We start from the raw sequence: 19,289 nt of genomic DNA on the forward strand, positions 1-19,289 counted from the left end.
CCCAAGCCTCCTTTCAGTTCTGACAGCTTGAAAACTTCTAAATAAACTAATATCTAGGTGATCTCACAGTACTCCTGAATGGCAAATCTAATTCTTCTATTCGAATGAAATTGAAATTTAGTTCTTCCGAACTGAACTGAAACTGTAGAAGAGGCTGTTAATCTCTTTTTCTCTGTACGCCATAAAAGTTCCACTTTGTAATCATTTGATCAGTTAACACCACAGGCAGTCTACTCGGTCTGAATTCACATGCTTTCTGAAATAATGTAATGATTTCAATGTTCCAAATAACTTTCTGACCTCTTTAAAAAAGCTTAACAGATTTGAAACCACATATCTAGTTTATGTCCACTACAAAATCCAAGTTCCAAATGGAAATAATATGTTATGCACCTTTAAATCAGTAGAACAAAATTTTCTTGTCTTCTGGAATATTAAAAATCTTACTCAATGTCAGTGATATTAAGGTATACTTTTGAGTGCTCCATGAAGTGGCAAGTTAACTGTGTTAATACATTTGTTGATGTTCTTATCTGAAATTGGCTATTTAAGTCAGTAAAAAAGAATACAAACTTTGAACGTGGAATATTATGGAGCCTGCAAGATCAGGAAATGTGGAGCTGAACCTTACATTTGTTTGGCTAAGTGTCAGTTTTATCAAGTTTCGCGTCTTCTATCCACAAGACCAACTGAGTTTTACTGCTGCATATTGCGTCATTAACTACCTACACTGCCATAATGGCACCGTCCTCATTTGATTCTCATCCTTTTCTACCATCTGCCATATCCAGAACAGCTCACCATTGTCAAGCTATCATAGAAAGGATCATAATCCTGGTGCGAGGGCCATTTTTACAAGGCTGTTGTGCACACAAACAAATATTGTTAGTCCTGCACAGTTCCTGATAGTTACCCTGGACATGAAAGAGAGAGGAAATTTGGTGCCCTGCTTTATGGGCTAGACCTGGATGTCCTACTGGACAGGTTGGTGAAGACACGGAACATGCCCTTCCCCCAGGATTGGCCTGGTTTGAGGTTGCCACCAGCTCAGTTCGGTCTCAGCCATTTGCAGGAACATACAGAAACGTGCGAAGAAGGACAATGATTTTCTCCACTCTGCAAGTCAGAGTGCCACCAGCTTCTCACCTCATTTCCAGTGCGAGCAGCAGCGAAGGTAAGACCGTTTGGTTTTAAAAGTGCTTACCGGTAGCGGGCAGCGGTGTTTTTTTTTCTTTCACTCTCTCTTCACAGAAAGAACGGGAGCACCAGGGGGAAGTGATGACGACCAGAGGGGCAGCCGGGAAGGAAAGCGGTGAGTATTTAAGCCGTCGGTCATTTCCAGTGCGAGCAGCAGCGAAGGTAAGACCGTTTGGTTTTAAAAGTGCTTACCGGTAGCGGGCAGCGGTGTTTTTTTTTCTTTCACTCTCTCTTCACAGAAAGAGCGGGAGCACCAGGGGGAAGTGACGACGACCAGAGGGGCAGCCGAGACCCGGAAGCAGTAGTGTAAGCTTACCTGGGTAGGTTTTTTCCCCCTTTAAAAGCGGGAAGGAGAGGTTAGGAATAAAAGAATGACTAGGGTAGGAATAGGTCCAGTCAAGGATAGTAGTGGGAAGTTGCGTGTGGAGGCGGAAGAGATTGGGGAGACACTGAATGAATACTTTTCTTCAGTATTTACTCAGGAACAGGGCATTGTCGTCGATATGAATACTGAGACACAAATAAGTAGATGTGGATGGCTTTGAGGTATGTAGAGAAGAGGTGTTGGAAATCCTGGAAAAGGTGAAAATAGATAAGTCCCCTGGGCCTGATGGCATTTATCCTAGGATTCTCTGGGAAGCAAGGGAGGAGATTGCAGAGCCATTGGCCTTGATTTTTATGTCCTCTTTGTCTACAGGAGTAGTGCCAGAAGACTGGAGGATAGCAAATGTGGTTCCCTTGTTCAAAAAGGGGAGTAGGGATAACCCTAGTAACTATAGGCCGGTGAGTCTCACTTCTGTTGTGGGCAAAGTCTTAGAGAGAATTGTAAGGGATAGGATTTATGCACATCTGGATAGGAATAATGTGATCAAGGATAGTCAGCATGGTTTTTTGAAGGGCAGGTCGTGCCTCACAAACCTTATTGAATTCTTTGAAAAGGTGACGAAGGAGGTTGATGAGGGGAAAGCGGTAGATGTGGTATATATGGATTTTAGTAAGGCGTTTGATAAGGTTCCCCATGGTAGGCTACTGCAGAAAATACGGAGATATGGCATTGAGGGTGAGTTGGAGGTTTGGATTAGGAATTGGCTGGATGGAAGAAGACAGAGGGTAGTAGTTGATGGCAAAGTTTCTTCATGGAGTGCCGTCACTAGCGGTGTTCCGCAAGGATCTGTTTTGGGACCATTGCTGTTTGTCATTTTTATAAATGACCTGGAAGAGGGGTTAGAAGGTTGGGTGAGCAAGTTTGCGGATGATACGAAAGTCAGAGGAGTTGTTGACAGTGAGGAAGGATGTGGCAGGTTACAGCAGGATATAGAGAAGCTGCAGAGCTGGGCAGAAAGGTGGCAAATGGAATTCAATGTAGCTAAGTGTGAGGTGATTCACTTTGGGAAGAATAACAAAAAGATGGGGTACTGGGCTAATGGTCGGATACTTGGTAGTGTGGATGAGCAGAGGGATCTTGGTGTCCATGTACACAGATCTCTGAAAGTTGCCACCCAGGTAAATAGTGCGGTGAAGAAGGCATATGGCGTACTGGCTTTTATTGGTAGAGGAATTGAGTTCCGGAGTCCTGAGGTCATGATGCAGTTGTATAAGACTCTGGTGCGGCCGCATCTGGAATATTGTGTGCAGTTTTGGTCGCCATACTATAGGAAGGATGTGGAGGCACTGGAACGGGTGCAGAGGAGGTTTACCAGGATGTTGCCTGGTATGGAAGGAAGATCGTATGAGGAAAGACTGAGACACTTGGGGCTGTTTTCATTAGAGAAAAGAAGGTTTAGGGGTGACTTGATTGAGGTGTACAAGATGATTAGGGGGTTAGATAGGGTTGACAGTGTGAACCTTTTCCCGCGTATGGAGTCGGGTATTACAAGGGGGCATAGCTTTAAATTAAGGGGGGATAGATATAGGACTGAAGTTAGGGGTAGGTTCTTCACTCAGCGAGTCGTAAGTTCATGGAATGCCCTGCCAGTAGCAGTGGTGGACTCTCCCTCTTTATGGGCATTTAAGCGGGCATTGGATAGGTATATGGAGGATAGTGGGTTAGTATAGGTTAGGTGGGCTTGGATCGGCGCAACATCGAGGGCCAAAGGGCCTGTACTGCGCTGTATTCTTCTATGTTCTATGTTCTAATATGTCACACTCACTCTATCTCTGGTACTGAACCCAACTTCCACCAAAGGTCATAGTCTACCATCTCACTAATGCCTGCAACATCTTCCACCACACGCTGTCACTCACCCCAACTCTGCATGCCCTCTATGCTGTCTACTCACCTGCTCAGGACACTTCCCGACCTGCATTAAAAGAAACAGCTGTGCCAACCACTTTCACCTCACTTAATACGTGCTCCTCGCTCATTCCAAGAGGAAAACAGCTCACAATGGGGAAAAAACATAAGATGGACCTGTGCTGTTGACTCCTCACCACTTGTAAGGAGATGATTCTGACTTTGACAGCCCTGAGTGGCCATGTCCAAGCCCCTGGCCTGATATTGGAGGCTGCCTTTGACCTTCTGTGCCAGATGTCCCTGATTGAAGGCTGTGTTCATTGACTTGACTGAGGTCTGCAGACAACCTTGAATATGTTCCCATCTAACCAGCAAGGCAACGCAGCAATACTCTGAGCCTATCACTGGCTGAAGGGCAAGGCACAAAAAGACAATATAAGACTAAAAGTGCTGTGAGCACCCAGGTAGTCTTAAGGTGTGTGAGCACAAAGAGAACGAGCGAATAGACCAAATGTGCAGCCTGGCCCAATCCGTGAGCTGGCTGCATGACCCTCCGTGCAAAGTCTCCTTGCTGTAGCATTGTTATGATAGTTTCTGTTGCGCCCTGAGGTGCAAACCTGAAGTGCAGAGCAAGCTACAAGTGGATCAGGTATGGCCACAAGCATTTTTAGAAGTTGGCACATGTCAAATGTAAATGCCCATGGATGTGAAGGATGTAGTCCAGTGCCCATAGAGCATTCCCTGTAAGTTTGATGCCTGGTATCCGACACAGAGGTCCTTTGTAGAAATTAGCCAGCTGAACTCACCAGATATTTTGACTTCCTTGATGAAAATTCTTAGCATTCAATTTGCTCGAGGTGGGGACTATGTTGGAAAGTTGATCATTAACATATTTGCATGCTATGAATAATCATGAGTGTAATATATTTTCTAATTGCATCCTACCTTCAAGATGAAGTCAGCGCTGCATGGGATTCTCAGGATCCCCACTTCACATTTGTTAAAAGGTGTCATGAACCAGTTGGTTTTGTGCAATTGTGAGTGTCAGCAGACTTTCTTGTTAAACTCTGGGGCATAAGAAGAGAAGGAAAATGTCAGCTTGCATGGGATTTTGAGATTGGAAAGGGTATGGAGTTCAGGAGCAGAGGAGGGAAGGACCTAGCATTTGGTTAGGGTAGCACTGTGTGTGGGAGGGAAGGCTACAGGAAAGGGTGGTGAGATAAATAAGTGCCTAAAGACTTATGGATGGTCTGGTTGGAATTGAAAGAAGCGAAAAGTCCCAGTCCTGGGAGGGTTCATTAAGGGGAAAGATTCAGTTTCTTAGTACAATCAAGTTTTCTTTTGTTCATAGGATGTGTGTGGTTCTGGCTGGGTCAGCATTTATTTGCTGTTTCAAATTGCCCTTGAGAAGGTGGTAATGAGCAATATTCCTAGTGTAGTGCATCAGAATAGGAACACCCATAATGTTGTTAGGAAGTTAGATCCAGGATTTTGACCAAGTGACAATAAAGGAGTTGTGATATAATTCCAAACCAGGAGGTGAACTTGCTGAGGGTGATCTCATGCATCTGCTGCCTTGTCTTTCTAGTTGGTGGAGGTTGCAGTTTCGGAAGATGCTGTTCAAAGACCGTTGGTGAGACGTTATAGTGCATCTTATAGATGGTACACACAAAGTTAATAATGTGAGATCCGGTAATGGTAATGCCACTGAATAATGAGGAATGTTAGTCATGTTCCCTCTTGTTGGAGATGGTCATTGCCTGGCACTTATGAGGCATGATTCTTATTTGGCACCTATCAGCCCAAAACTGGATATTGTACAGGTTTTTCTGCACATTGACAGGCACAGCTTCAGTGTCTCAGGAGTTGCACATTGTGCTGAACATCATCAGTGAAAATTCCCATTTCCAAATTTATGATGCAATGATAGTCTCTGATGGAACTGCTAAAGATGATTGAGCCTCAGCCTATTCTGAGGAACTCCTGCAGAGATGATTCAAAATTGAATTGCACCTTCAGATCCAAGAAATCAAACTGGGAGGGGTCCCTGCTGATTGAGTGGAGTTCTCAGTGTGGGCAATTTAATTATTAAAGGTACTCACTGCTCATCAGGTCTATGAATGAGAATTATGGGCAAGCATGTTTTATCTCATTGTCTGCCCTCTTAATAAAATGAAATTGCGACAATAGTCATTGGTCTCAATCACAAACATTCTGGGAGCTTCAGGAACACAACTGCAAGGGTGTGGTGAAAGAATCTCTTGCCCGCCGCCATCAGATGTTCCATCACCAATAGCAGGCAGCACCAAAGCAGGGTGGGAGAGTTTGGTTCAGATGCAGGGAAAGAATCATTGAAAAATGGCTTTGGCTGTTCAGCACGTCTTCAGTACAAGAACTAACTACCTGCAGATGTGTGAGAGGTAGTGCCAGATATGACTAAAAATGTTCCAGGAAATAATCACTGCTATATGTCGGAATGTTCCTCAAGATCTACAGCCAGGTTGATTTTTTTGGTAACCCCATGCCAGTGGCCTTCAAGGTCACAGTGATGATCAGTTTCTTTACTAACACTGCAAAGGGCAATGGGTGTCCTGTGTGGCATCTCACAGGCTGCCACACACAAGTGCTCGAAGTACTTGGCCAATGTCCTAAAATTGTGCCACTGACATCACCCATGATGACAGCCAGGGAGCAAGGTTAATGGTCTTCAATATAATTGCTCAGCCCCCTGGAGTGTACAGGGTCTTCAGCTGAAATCATTTGAGGTCCCTGGGACTAGAAAACTGCATTTCAAAAACGCAAGAGCTATCTCTCTTTGAGTGTGCAACTGCTCTGTGATCACAAGAGAATAATGGAAGATTGTGCTTGTTTCCCAGGGAGCTGTCACAATGCATTCATGTGTTTAAAAGAGACTGGCAAAAGAGGGATGAAATAGAAGGACGAACTGATTTACTAATGCACGAGTGCAATTGTGGGCATAGTGGCTAAATTGGGTAACTCAGTGTAAATGATACTGTATGCAAATTACTTTTTTTTAGGAAAGAGTGATTTTTGGATGGAAAAGCAATATTAATATCCTTCCTGCCTTGTTGTAATCATGTGACCTATGCCATAAAGCACACTCAGACAGCCATCTTACCAGCAATTCTAATAAAGACAGCATACAATTTGTCCTTGAATGCGTAACACTGCAGGGGGTTTTCATTCTCTCCACAGAAGAAACCATGCGTTCACATGCCTGAGGCCTGGCAGAACTCACAGTATCCATGGATTCCTCTACATCCATTGCAATGTTGTACATAATTCCTGTCACCTCCACTATATGTTCCCTTGCTCTATGTTGCATGTCAAGCAGGCTGCTTGTGATTGCAACCAGCACGGAGCTCAGCAGAGTGGTCCTCTGATGGTCTTGCTGTCACAGCCTCCCTCAGCAGCTGGCTGGTATCTGTGGTGTACTCACCAGACTGTGTTCCTGAAACTAAATGCAATGCCTCAGTAATGTGTGTGAGTGTACCTGCACTGACAGAGGTTGATAATCAGCCAGATGACAGTGCAGGCTTTGGAGCATAGAGTTCATTAACTCCAGGTGTAGAGTCGTCTGTCTTCAGGATGTTGTTGATCGGAGTGGAGAACAAACAGAACCACATAATGGATAATCATAGCATGAGCATTTCTAATTCCATCAGGAACATCCAATGTCCCCTTCTGTCACTACCAAGTGATAATGAAGTCCAATTGCAAGAAAGGGCCAAGATGTTTGTTTTTCTTTGTGAAGAAAGGTAATTGACAAGCTCAATCTTGTAGCTGTCCCAGTTGTCTCTTATTTATATGGGGTCAAAGAAAATTAATATCCACCCACCTGTTTCTCTTAACATTAACTACGCAATTTACAAGCATCATCATGAGTGACACATTATTCACACTAGAATGGTTGCCTTTTCCTCTTTAGACTTGGCAGGTCCAGCTCACCAAGTGGGAAGGATCTCCCCTCCTCTTACCCTGCAATCGCTGGTGTGTTATCGTTGGCTCTGCTAAGGAGACTGAAGTTAGCCATTTCACCGCTGGTCTGTCTTCTCTCCCTGGCATTATTTGTCTGCTTGTCCTGCATGATGATATGTCGAGTGACACTTAAACTCCTTGCCTGTATGGATTCCCATCACATACATTTACATATTATGTCTAAGCATAATGTCGACATGCTTTTGCCTCAATTAACAACTGGCATGACAGCTGATCACGCATTCATACTTCTAAGAAGACTGCCCACTTACACATATTCATTATTGATGAATTCATAATGAACTTGTATTGAAAATGTAATACTTGAACTTAGTCTGGTTGATCAGTCATACAGTCATAGAGATGTACAGCATGGAAACAAACTCTTCAGTCCAACCTGTCCATGCCAACCAGATATCCCAACCCAATCTAGTCCCACCTGCCAACACCCAGCCCATATCCCTCCAAACCCTTCCTATTCATATACCCATCCAAATGCCTCTTAAATGTTGCAATTGTACCAGCCTCCACCACATCCTCATTCCATACGCATACTACCCTCTGCGTGAAAAAGTTGCCCCTTAGGTCTCTTTTATATCTTTCCCCTCTCACCCTAAACCTATGCCCTCTAGTTCTGGACTCCCCGACCCCAGGGAAAAGACTTTGTCTATTTATCCTATCCATGCTCCTCATAATTTTGTAAACTTCTATAATGTCACCCCTTAGCCTCCGACGCTCCAGGGAAAACAGCCCAGCCTGTTCAGCTTCTCCCTGTAGCTCAGATCCTCCAACCCTGGCAACATCCTTGTAAATCTTTTCTGAACCCTTTCAAGTTTCACAACATCTTTCCGATAGGAAGGAGACCAGAATTGCATGCAATATTCCAACAGTGGCCTAACCAACGTCCTGTACAGCCGCAACATGACCTCCCAACTCCTGTACTCAATACTCTGACCAATAAAGGAAAGCATACCAAACGCCGCCTTCACTATCCTATCTACCTGCTACTCCACTTTCAAGGACCTATGAACCTGCACTCCAAGGTCTCTTTGTTCAGCAACACTCCCGAGGACCTTACCATTAAGTGTATAAGTCCTACGAAGATTTGTTTTCCCAAAATGCAGCACCTTGCATTTATCTGAATTAAACTCCATCTGCCACTTCTCAGCCCATTGGCCCATCTGGTCCAGATCCTGTTGTAATCTGAGGTAACCCTCTTCACTGTCCACTACATCTCCAATTACTAACTGTACCTCTTATGCTCGCATCCAAATCATTTATGTAAATGACAAAAAGTAGAGGACCCAGCACCGATCCTTGTAGCACTCCACTGGTCACAGGCCTCCAGTCTGAAAAACAACCCTCCACCACCACCCTCTGTCTTCTACCTTTGAACCAGTTCTGCATCCAAATGGCTAGTTCTCCCTGTATTCCATGCGATCTAACCTTGCTAATCAGTCTCCCATGGAGAACCTTGTCGAACGCTTTACTGAAGTCCATATAGATCACATCTATTGCTCTGCCCTCATCAGTCTTCTTTGTTACTTCTTCAAAAAACTCAATCAAGTTTGTGAGACATGATTTCCTACACACAAAGCCATGTTGACTATCCTAAATCAGTCCTTACCTTTCCAAATATATGTACATCCTGTCCCTCAGGATTCCTTCCAACAACTTGCCCACCACTGAGGTCAGGCTCACTGGTCTATAGTTCCCTGGCTTGTCTTTACTGTCCTTCTTAAACAGTGGCACCACGTTTGCCAACCTCCAGTCTTCCGGCACCTCAACTGTGACTACCAATGATACAAATATCTCAGCAAGAGGCCCAGCAATCACTTCCCTAGCTTCCCACAGAGTACTCGGGTACATTTGATCAGGTCCTGGGGATTTATCCACCTTTAGCCGTTTCAAGACATCCAGCACTTCCTCCTCTGTAATCTGGACATTTTGCAAGATGTCACCATCTATTTCCCTACAGTCTCTATCTTCCATATCCTTTTCCACAGTAAATACTGATGCAAAATATTCATTTAGTATCTCCCCCATTTTCTGTGGCTCCACACAAAGGCCACCTTGCTGATCTTTGAGGGGCCCTATTCTCTCCCGAGTTACCCTTTATCTGCGAACATCGGCCTCCAATCAGCTTTCGAACGTTCTTGCCTAATACCGTCAAAATTGGCTTTCTCCAATTTAGAACTTCAACTTTTAGATCTGGTCTATCCTTTTCCATCACGATTTTAAAACAAATAGAATTATGGTCACTGGCCCCAAAGTGCTCCCCCACTGACACCTCAGCCACCTGCCCTGCCTTATTTCCCAAGGGTAGGTCAAGTTTTGCACCTTCTCTAGTAGGTACATCCACATACTAAATCAGAAAATTGTCTTGTACACAATTAAGAAATTCCTCTCCATCTAAACCTTTAACACTATGGCAGTCCCAGTTGATGTTTGGAAAGTTAAAATCCCCTACCATAGCTATCCTATTATTCTTACAGATAGCTGAGATCTCCTTACAAGTTTGTTTCTCAATTTCCCTCTGACTATTGGGGGGTCTACAATGGAAGTTGTTGATTCAATGCAATGGAGCCAAGTTCTTGCATGGATTCTATGTTTGCTTGCCTCCTCTGTCACCTTCAACAGGCCATCCTTGGTCAGGCCAAGGGCCTTCGGATATCATCCAGAGGAAAAAGGCCATCCCTTCTTTCCCTGATGGCCTGGAGAAGCACCTGTAGGCTGAATCTCACTGAACCATGTGACACTCTGACATTACAAAGGGAGACAATATAGATGGGATTTTGCTATGTCTTTGTCAGCCTTGTAGATAAAAATGTAGAAAATAAGTGTTGAAGCATTTGTCCTCAAGTCTGCTCTAATGTTCAACAAGTGCAAGATTGATATTGGCCCAGCAATTCTATCACTGCTAAGGATGCTAATATATGATCTATAAGTCTAAAATCCTCAGCCATGTTTTGAAATTCCTCCATCTCCTCATCCCTCCCTTTTTCTGTGACCTACATCAGTGTTACAAGCTTTTGATGTCTCTCCACTCTTCCATTCCCAAATTTAATCAGTCCCTGTTTAGAGACTGTACTTTCAGTCCTAGGATCTAAACTCTGGAATTACTTCCGATAACCATTCTGCCCCTCTTTCCTCCTTTTCTGTAGAGACACCCATAGTGTCATTTAGAATTCTCTTCCTGGTAGCTCTGTATGTGTACCTACACCATACCACACTGGTTCAAAAAGGCAACACTCCATCACCTTCACCAGGGAAATTAGAGATCAGAAATAAGTAAAATCACATCACGTTAACTAGCGATGGTCCAACTACAAATTTATGTTAAATGGAATTTCAAGATTACTAAGAAACCCTATGAAACCCAGTTTGAAAACACAATGACATTATGTGAAGAACATTTCTATTTTTCAATTTGTTCACACATTAAAATGACCTGACTTTGTACAATAAAAGGCATTGAAAAGTGTTGGGGGTTAGTTTGGGAAAATGTGAGTAATCTTTTTCTGTTTAGCATGCAGACTTTGTACAAGTCCGTCATTGCGCCATTGCAGTCAAACATCTTTTATCTTTCCATGCTGCAGTGCAAAATCTAAAAGCATTTCAATCAGCTTTGTGGCTCTAGCTAAGGTGACAGTTAGATTAGTGATTTGGCACTCATTGGACATCCTAGGGTTATCAGGTTGATAATCTTCCTTGGCTATTCACCTTATCTATGCCCCTCATGTTTTATAAACTTTTAGAAAGTCACCCCTCAGCCTCTGACGCTCCAGGGAAAACAGCCTCTGTCTATTCAACGTCTCTCTATAGCTCAAACCTCCAACCCTGGCAACATCCTTGTAAATCTTTTCTGAACCCTTCCAAGTTTCACAGCATCCTTCCTATAATAGGGAGACCAGAATTGAACGCAGTATTCCAAAAGTACAGCCAGAACATTACCTCCCAACTCCTGTACTCATTGCAGTCACCAATATAGGTAAGCATAACAAAACACTTTCTTCACTATCCTGTCTATGTGTAACTCTACTTGCAAGGAACTATGAATCTGCACTCCAAGGTCTTCCTCAGGAAGTTCATTCCACACACAAACCACCTGTGCAAAAATATTGCCTCATGTCTTTTTAAATCTCTGTCCTCTCACCTTAAAAATGTGCTGAGTCTTGAAATTTCTCCATCCTAGGGAAAAGACAGCTATCATTAACTCTCCATACCTCTCATTATTTTATAAACATCTATCAGGTCACCTCTTAACCTCCTACGCTCCAGCAAAAAAAAAGTCCTAGCACATCCAGCCTTTCTTTATAACTCAAAATGTCCATACCATATTGACTTCTCCCATCACTTTTTGTGGTTCAAGAGCACAGGAAGCTCACATGGTATATATTTTTAAAATGGCATTTTTATCAGTTGTTTAATCAATCAGGAACAAAATTCATTATCTTTTTGGGTCTTTTCAAAAGAGACATTATCTGCCGGCAGAGCAATGTGCTGCAGTGAACTAACAAGCAAGTTAGTTTGACAACCAGTCTCATAAGTTAAGTTCACAATCAACTACCATAAACATCAGTTTACCCAATTTAGTCAAAAGAAGGTACTCTACTTGATGAATGGGAGGTTTTTACAATTTTCCATTAAAACAGCCTTCTAATTAAATTCTTAATCATTCTACATCATAAGTTTTCTGATTATTTTCTCCCTTATGTTGGAGATAATCTTAAGCTTTGCTTAACTATCAGTAGAAATATTGATAGAAAAGAACTAATGCAAAATTCTAGTTTAACTTTGAGTCTGAAATAAATTTTCTATTGGGGACAGCTAAGTTTTGTAAAAAATCACAACAAAATATTTGAATCATCAACTTTGTTTTGTATATCATGACAAGGAAATATTTAAGCTGAAAATCTTTCATCTTTTAAAAATAATCACTTCATAATACACGTAAAGCAGTTTGTTATGTAGGAAGTGACAAGATATATTTTACATAATGTGTTTAAGATTATCACAATCACGACAGCAAAGTTCTTAAAATATCTAAGTCAGTAATGTCGCAGTCAACTGCTTTAGATATTTGAGTTCTATAGTGTTATCATTAACTGGTAAAGTACTTGTTTATCTTCCATTACAATTTGTACAGTTTTAAACCATTAAGAAGAGGAGCATAATTGCTGACAAGCCTGGACCACTGCAGAAATCACTTCCTTGTTGACAGCAATTTTTCTCCTCGACCTAAATGTCACAGATTTCTGATTTGTGCAGATCTGTTATGGACTCATCAGTTGATTTACTGCACCTGTCACCTGTGTGCTAGTATTCTACTCAGGATCAATTTACATAACCTCATTTAATGGTTCACAAATCATGCCCATTAAGCCAAGCTAACAGGAGCTGAGGGTTCTAATTTACTCTGCCTTTCACAGCAGGAAATTGGGAGGCTGGAGTCTGTGGATAAAGAAGCAGGTCTTGGCTTTGATTGTTGATTGTGATGGTAAATGTATGGATGATTAGAACAGATTTTCACTTTATTGATTTCCTGCCAAAATACAGCATGTTATAATGCAAAAGGAGGCCGTTTGCCAGCAATGATAAAGTGACAGTTGTGTACTTGCTCCAAGTCAAGATGATACTTGGAGCAACATAAAATGACAAATACTGAAAACATTAACAAACTGGCACTTTTGTTTTCCATAATTGTTGGAAATATGCATGAAAATAACAGTACAATGAGTCGATACTTTATAAAGTTGAATAATTCTTTGACTGCAGTTATATTCCTGTCCTGATATTTCAACTAGCAAGACCCCTTTTTATTGTGTGTGTGTGTGTGATTAAAGAGCTCTGGATATATATGCTTACACACGCATCCGTGGTTCGACATCCAGTTTGTATAGAACAAATGTCAATGTCCTCAAAGTGTTTTATAAAAAGGCTGCTTAGGTTTCTGATATGTCAGGTGCTCCAATAGGCATCCAAGCACTAGTCATACCCCATTTGTTGTCAAGCCCAAGCAGTGTGATACAGCTTTCCCAGTGGGCTGTCAGATTCTGGAGGTAGATAGTGATTGAAGTGAAATCTTGTCATCACTGAAATGTTAGCAATAGAAGAATAAGTGTAACTATCTTTATACACATTGCTTTTGCATAGAAGTTGTCATTCATTCAATTGTATTGAAATCACAGATTTAGGTCAACACATTTTTCATTTTAAAATCATAATCTATGGCAACTGTGTTAGCTAACATATTCATGTAGAAAAAAATCACTTTTTTTGTAAAAACTTGCAAAATAATTTGCAACCTAATACATTTTTATTTTGACCATACTCTACTGAGCCTTTAAAAAAATACAGTTGAGACAAGGTGACTAATGACAGTGAGCAACATTTTATCAGTTTGACCATTGCTCCAATTTGACTCACAATTACAAAATTACATGAACTATCATCATTAGTGCTCTAAACAATTCATATAGCTCTTATGTGATGATTGGATTTCCCTTTTGAATTAAATGCTTTTATTTATAAATCCTTTAAACTTTCCTTGATATTAAGGTATTGTCACACTTGATGAATTATTGTAAGCATGTCACCACATAGTGGAAGTCAAGTACAATTGAATGATACTCAGTTAGAATTAGATTTGGCATGATATTCTAAAAAAAGGGCTCAATTCAGAGTTTCCACTTGCTTCTGTTAAACTTGTCACTTGTAGGTGCTAGAGTGCTTGTTGTGTTAGTTTAATTAGTCAACAAATTGTTCGCTACTTGATTGCATGGTTGATCACATTCTTGATGGAGATATTAACAAGTGACAAGAGTCTCTTACACCACGGTCTAAAAAGATAAGCTCTTCTATATTATTCCATTTGGCACTGCCAATGTTTATTAGATCATGTGCCTCACATGCAGCATGCCTACAAGTGAGAGGCAAGAAAAAGTTCACAGGCTTATGCTTGTCGGAGTCTAAAGGGAAGGTCACTGAGCAATTGGTGTGCGAAGAGTGCAAATAAGATAAGTGTTTGCTCCTACGATGCCTTAGAAATTCATTATTTGCTACAGTTCCTTCAGATATCCCTTTGAGCTATTTCACTTAAGGATAATTTATGGCAAGAACAGAGTGGTTCTTGAAAGTACTATAGCAACTGGAGCTGAATGCTTAGTCTACAGGCCGCATACACAGCCAAGAATGGCCTGCAAATTGCTTGTATTTGTATTCAAAATAAAAAAAAAGATGAAAACAAAATTGCTTTAATATTCTATGAAACTAATGGGTTTACTTCAATATAAATACTATAGTTAATTTACCATCACTTTCTGTTTTGCTGGTACAAATTACTATGTTAATAAAACTCTCTGTAGGGCTGTTGAATGAGAATCATCGAGTCAGACTTCACAAAAGGATTTCTCTATTCATGTTTTGGCAAGACTAACAACAAAAGGGAGTGGATCCTTTTCATGTTATAGTTTTTCAAAAGTATCTGTGATGCGCTCACAAAGACATAGATTTTTGTTTTTAGCATTCCTCTCTTTAAATTCAATTAATCACCAACATTTGCTGCAGATACAGTTTGTGAAACAGAAACATCTTTTTCAGAATTTTTATTTCCATTTAAATTTAAAATATGTAGCCTATAATTTAGATTACGTGCACAATATTTTACAAATTTTGGTAAATGCATTTTTTAAATTCGGCTCACTCCAGGACCCCAGAAAAGCACAGCATTTAGTTGAGTTATATCTTGGCTAAAACACTTTATGAAATCTGCTGTGCCGTCTTATTATGCGCCAAAGGCTCATGCTAAGTACTTTTGAAGTTTTATGATATTCTTCTGCAGTTTGTTCTTTCAAATGAAATCTACCAAACAGATCAATTTTTTTTGGTAGCAAATGTTTTTTTTTGTTTGAATAGGCAACGATTATTGACATTATGAAAATAGCACAGCAGTTTTTTTAATTTTACATAATCACATTTTTAGAAAGCATTTGAAGATCTTTGCAAATCAGATTTAAAATAATCTTGTCCTAGGCAGAAATCTCAGTTTTCCTTTTCTTGTCAGGGAATTGACAACAGAAAGAAATAAACTGTCATTCTTTTCCCTTGTGCAGTTTGATAGCCAGACGCTGCCAGTTGTTGCTAGGGTAGTCATGCTGTTAAATTAGGTTTAATGAACAAGTAATTGCTTTATATATAGTGAACAGTTTCAAAGAAAACAAGGATTCTAATTGATTTGCAATTTGTTTGGCACATTGCATTGTCCAGTGTACTATTGATTAGTCTTCTGTATTTCACACTGCATGTGTTTCCCTTTATTAAGGGAATAACAGGTTACTGATTACTTTCCTCCTGGGTTTAATGTAGCGGTTAATGTCTACTTTGTTCCTGTGTCATGTTGCAGGGCAGGCACGAATAATATGCGAGTGGGTGGCCCTTTGCCACTAAAGTTCCCCACTGGTGTGAGCTGTGTATTCCATGGCATGTTGAAAGGAAGATCACTGAAAAGGGTTAGAATAGCAAGAGTCACAGGTTATGGCCTGTACAAGACCAGCACAGAACTGCAAACTTAGCTTTTCACATAGGGTATCAGTACAACATGCTATTAGTAAACTTTTTTTTAATGCAGTGGCATAATTTGCAGACATATGTTAAAAGAAAATACCAGAAACACCAGGAGAAAATATATTCTCAATTAATAAATAAAATTAATATATATCGTTAACATGTCAAATGTAAAAATTATATTTAATAATCTGAGTAATTTTAATTTAATATTCTAGAGCTGAATATTTGAACCTCAAAGAAAAATCACTATAGAAATTGCTTTCAATATATTTTTGGGAAAATAATGGTTGGATTCAAGTGCCTGTTGAATGTATGAAATTATTGCTTAATCTTGAAAGAGATGCAAAAGAAATATCTGAATGAAAATAACTAATTGCGTGGAACAATAGCTACCAAATACAATGATTAGATGAAGCAAACTGTAGTCTGTGAACATTGATTTGCACGTTAGCTAATTGTTAATTTTAGCAAATGCTATGGCTAATTACTGTGGCACACATCGGCTATTAGCATGACACCCTACCACCTGCTTTTCCTATGAGCGGATTTCACCATTGCTGGCAGTAAAGCAAGTGGTACAATTATTGGCTATCAGTGGAGCAATTTTTCAGCTATTCTTTTGTGTGAACTGAATAAAACATAATGACATATTTTATTAGAGGGCAAATAGCCATTTGTCACTGACAGGAGGTCCATGTTAGAGAGACACAAAGTAAAGTTATCCTTGGTAGTGGAGATTTAAAGACCTCCTGCAAATTCAATATGTTTATTTTTTGATGTATATACGTATGTTTATATTGATGACTCCAATCAACTACTCTAAAGTATATTCTCAGCTTTATTTTCTCATGCTTATACAGATGATGCAAAACGAAGTCTTAATCAAAATTCCTTTGGGAAAATTTTTAATGTAGAATTACGTGTTTGAAAATCATTAATGACTATGCAGGAAATGTCTACTACTGAGAGAACATATCAGATTGAATTGCTTTATACTCAAATATGACTACATAACTCTCAAAAGCAGAAACTATAAAATCTAAAAGACCCATAAAAGCCTACATTGTTTGCAAAATACAAATTAAATTGCATTGAAGTTCACTATGACTATTCACACTTGAAAATTAAAAGGCAAGCTAAGTTCACAGATATTACAATTAGCTTCTTCATACAGCGTAGAATAGAACACAGAGATTGTTTTGCATGTTTCAGTGGATTTAGTCAGTTTAATTGACCAGAAAAAATCCAATAAGTCTATGCGTGGGGCATGTAACACACACCAGTCATTGCTTTCAGAGATAAAATCAATGGAGCCCCAGCGATATAAAATTCAGATTTGTCAATTGTTTTTCTTGTCTGGAAGAACACAAACCATTTTGTACATAGTTGACTAGAAATTTAATGTAAACATGACATAGCAGCCATAAGAAATAAAAGGTCAGTTTTTTTATAGTAATTGTTAAATAAATGTTTATTCCTATTTATTTATTTGACAATAATACATAGTTGTATATCAGAATTAAATTTTATGAAGACAGAGTACATTGAAAATTTTAATCACTAGAGACAAACATTAGATATCGTTATTGAAGAAAAAGATTGTCAAGAATAAAAAGTTGTCAAACATTGTATTATTACTGAAATATGGCTACATTTCTCCACCACTGAGGCTAGGAAAAATAAACTAAAATACTTGAAGATTTTGTTACTACACCAGAGAATCGGTGGTAATAGATGTATGCAGATTTACTACTAGCAAAGATAATTCCAAAGTATTTGCTATTTTCTATCAAGGACAGATGTTTTAATTTCACAACTGTGGCAGAATTTAGTTGTTGTACAAATAATAAGGACCGTAAATAAAAAAGGACATTGCTTCCTATAGCTACAATTTCATTTTATTTCCAGTGTTATGTAAAATTCAATTCCAACCTAAAATGCTTTATTGTGGAATTAAATAAATTTATTCCATCAATATATCATTCACTTTGTAGTGAGTAACAATTATCAAACTGATCCATAAACATGAACCTTTCTACTACCAGGGCAAAGGAAATTACTATCTCCATGGGACAGCCTATCTTTTTAAGTATTTACCCCATTCACATAAGACTTTAGTTATTATTACTGCAATAAACCTACTCAAATACCATGTAGTTTTCCCACTAAGACTAAATAATATTTCTATATGTTCACAAACAAAATGGCAACATCATCCAGTTTATGCTGTACTTAGGTACAAATGACAATATATTAAATAAATAAAATGTGTACAACACAATTTTCAATAGAAAACACTTATGATTATTGTCTTTTTTCCCTTCAGTTTTCTTATATTTTAACTATTTTCCACCTTACATAATCAATATATTATAACACTTTGTTTCTCAAAAATTAAACAAAACTTTAATTTACCTATTCCCTTTCTAAATTAGAAGGGACAGAAACTTTTAAAGAATGACTTTTTTGACATATAAAAAAGATCATCAAAGCAGAAGCCGTCAATTTAATCTTTAGTATCAAATTCAGAGGCCCTGCTACATAGAAGAAAAATACACTCATGGTAGGATGGATTATCATTTATCACTATTCCTGACCATTACTGGAGGCTTATTCTTAATGTTTTTCGTCTTCTATTGCTATTTACATTAAAAATCTAAATACCTCAGTTAAACTGCAGTGTTTCAGTGTACAGCATCTCATATGAGATTTCACAGTTCATATTTTTTCTTATATAGAAAAATGTTGGAAATATAATCGTAGCATGACCAAATTTTTTTTATTAATCTAACATATTTAATCAATTGTATTTGTAACATCCAATAGGTGAGACTGTACATCATCTCATTTTGTAAACATTAACTTTCAATTGCATATATTGAGCAATTTTCAAACTTTTACCCTCATCAATACAAAATAACTTGGCATTCGGAACATGAATACTTAGGTACTATAATATCCGTTTTAATACGATTAAACACTAAAAGTCTCCTCCATGGTACACTTATTTTTTGAAGTTAAAAATCAAACAACACCAGGTTATAGTCCAACAGGTTTAATTGGAAGCACACTAGCTTTCGGAGCGCCGCTCCCTCATCAGGTGGCCACAACCACCTGATGAAGGAGCGTCACTCCAAAAGCTAGTGTGCTTCCAATTAAACCTGTTGGACTATAACCTGGTGTTGTGTGATTTTTAAACTTTGTACATCCCAGTCCAACACCGATATCTCCAAATCATTCTTTTTTGAAAATAGATCTAAATTTTATGGTTTCAATGATGGTGAAATAGTTA

The sequence above is a fragment of the Chiloscyllium plagiosum genome, unplaced genomic scaffold (assembly GCF_037043375.1).
Source record: "Chiloscyllium plagiosum isolate Xiang-an unplaced genomic scaffold, Cpla_swu_hap1 HiC_scaffold_8, whole genome shotgun sequence".
Lineage (NCBI taxonomy): Eukaryota > Metazoa > Chordata > Chondrichthyes > Orectolobiformes > Hemiscylliidae > Chiloscyllium > Chiloscyllium plagiosum.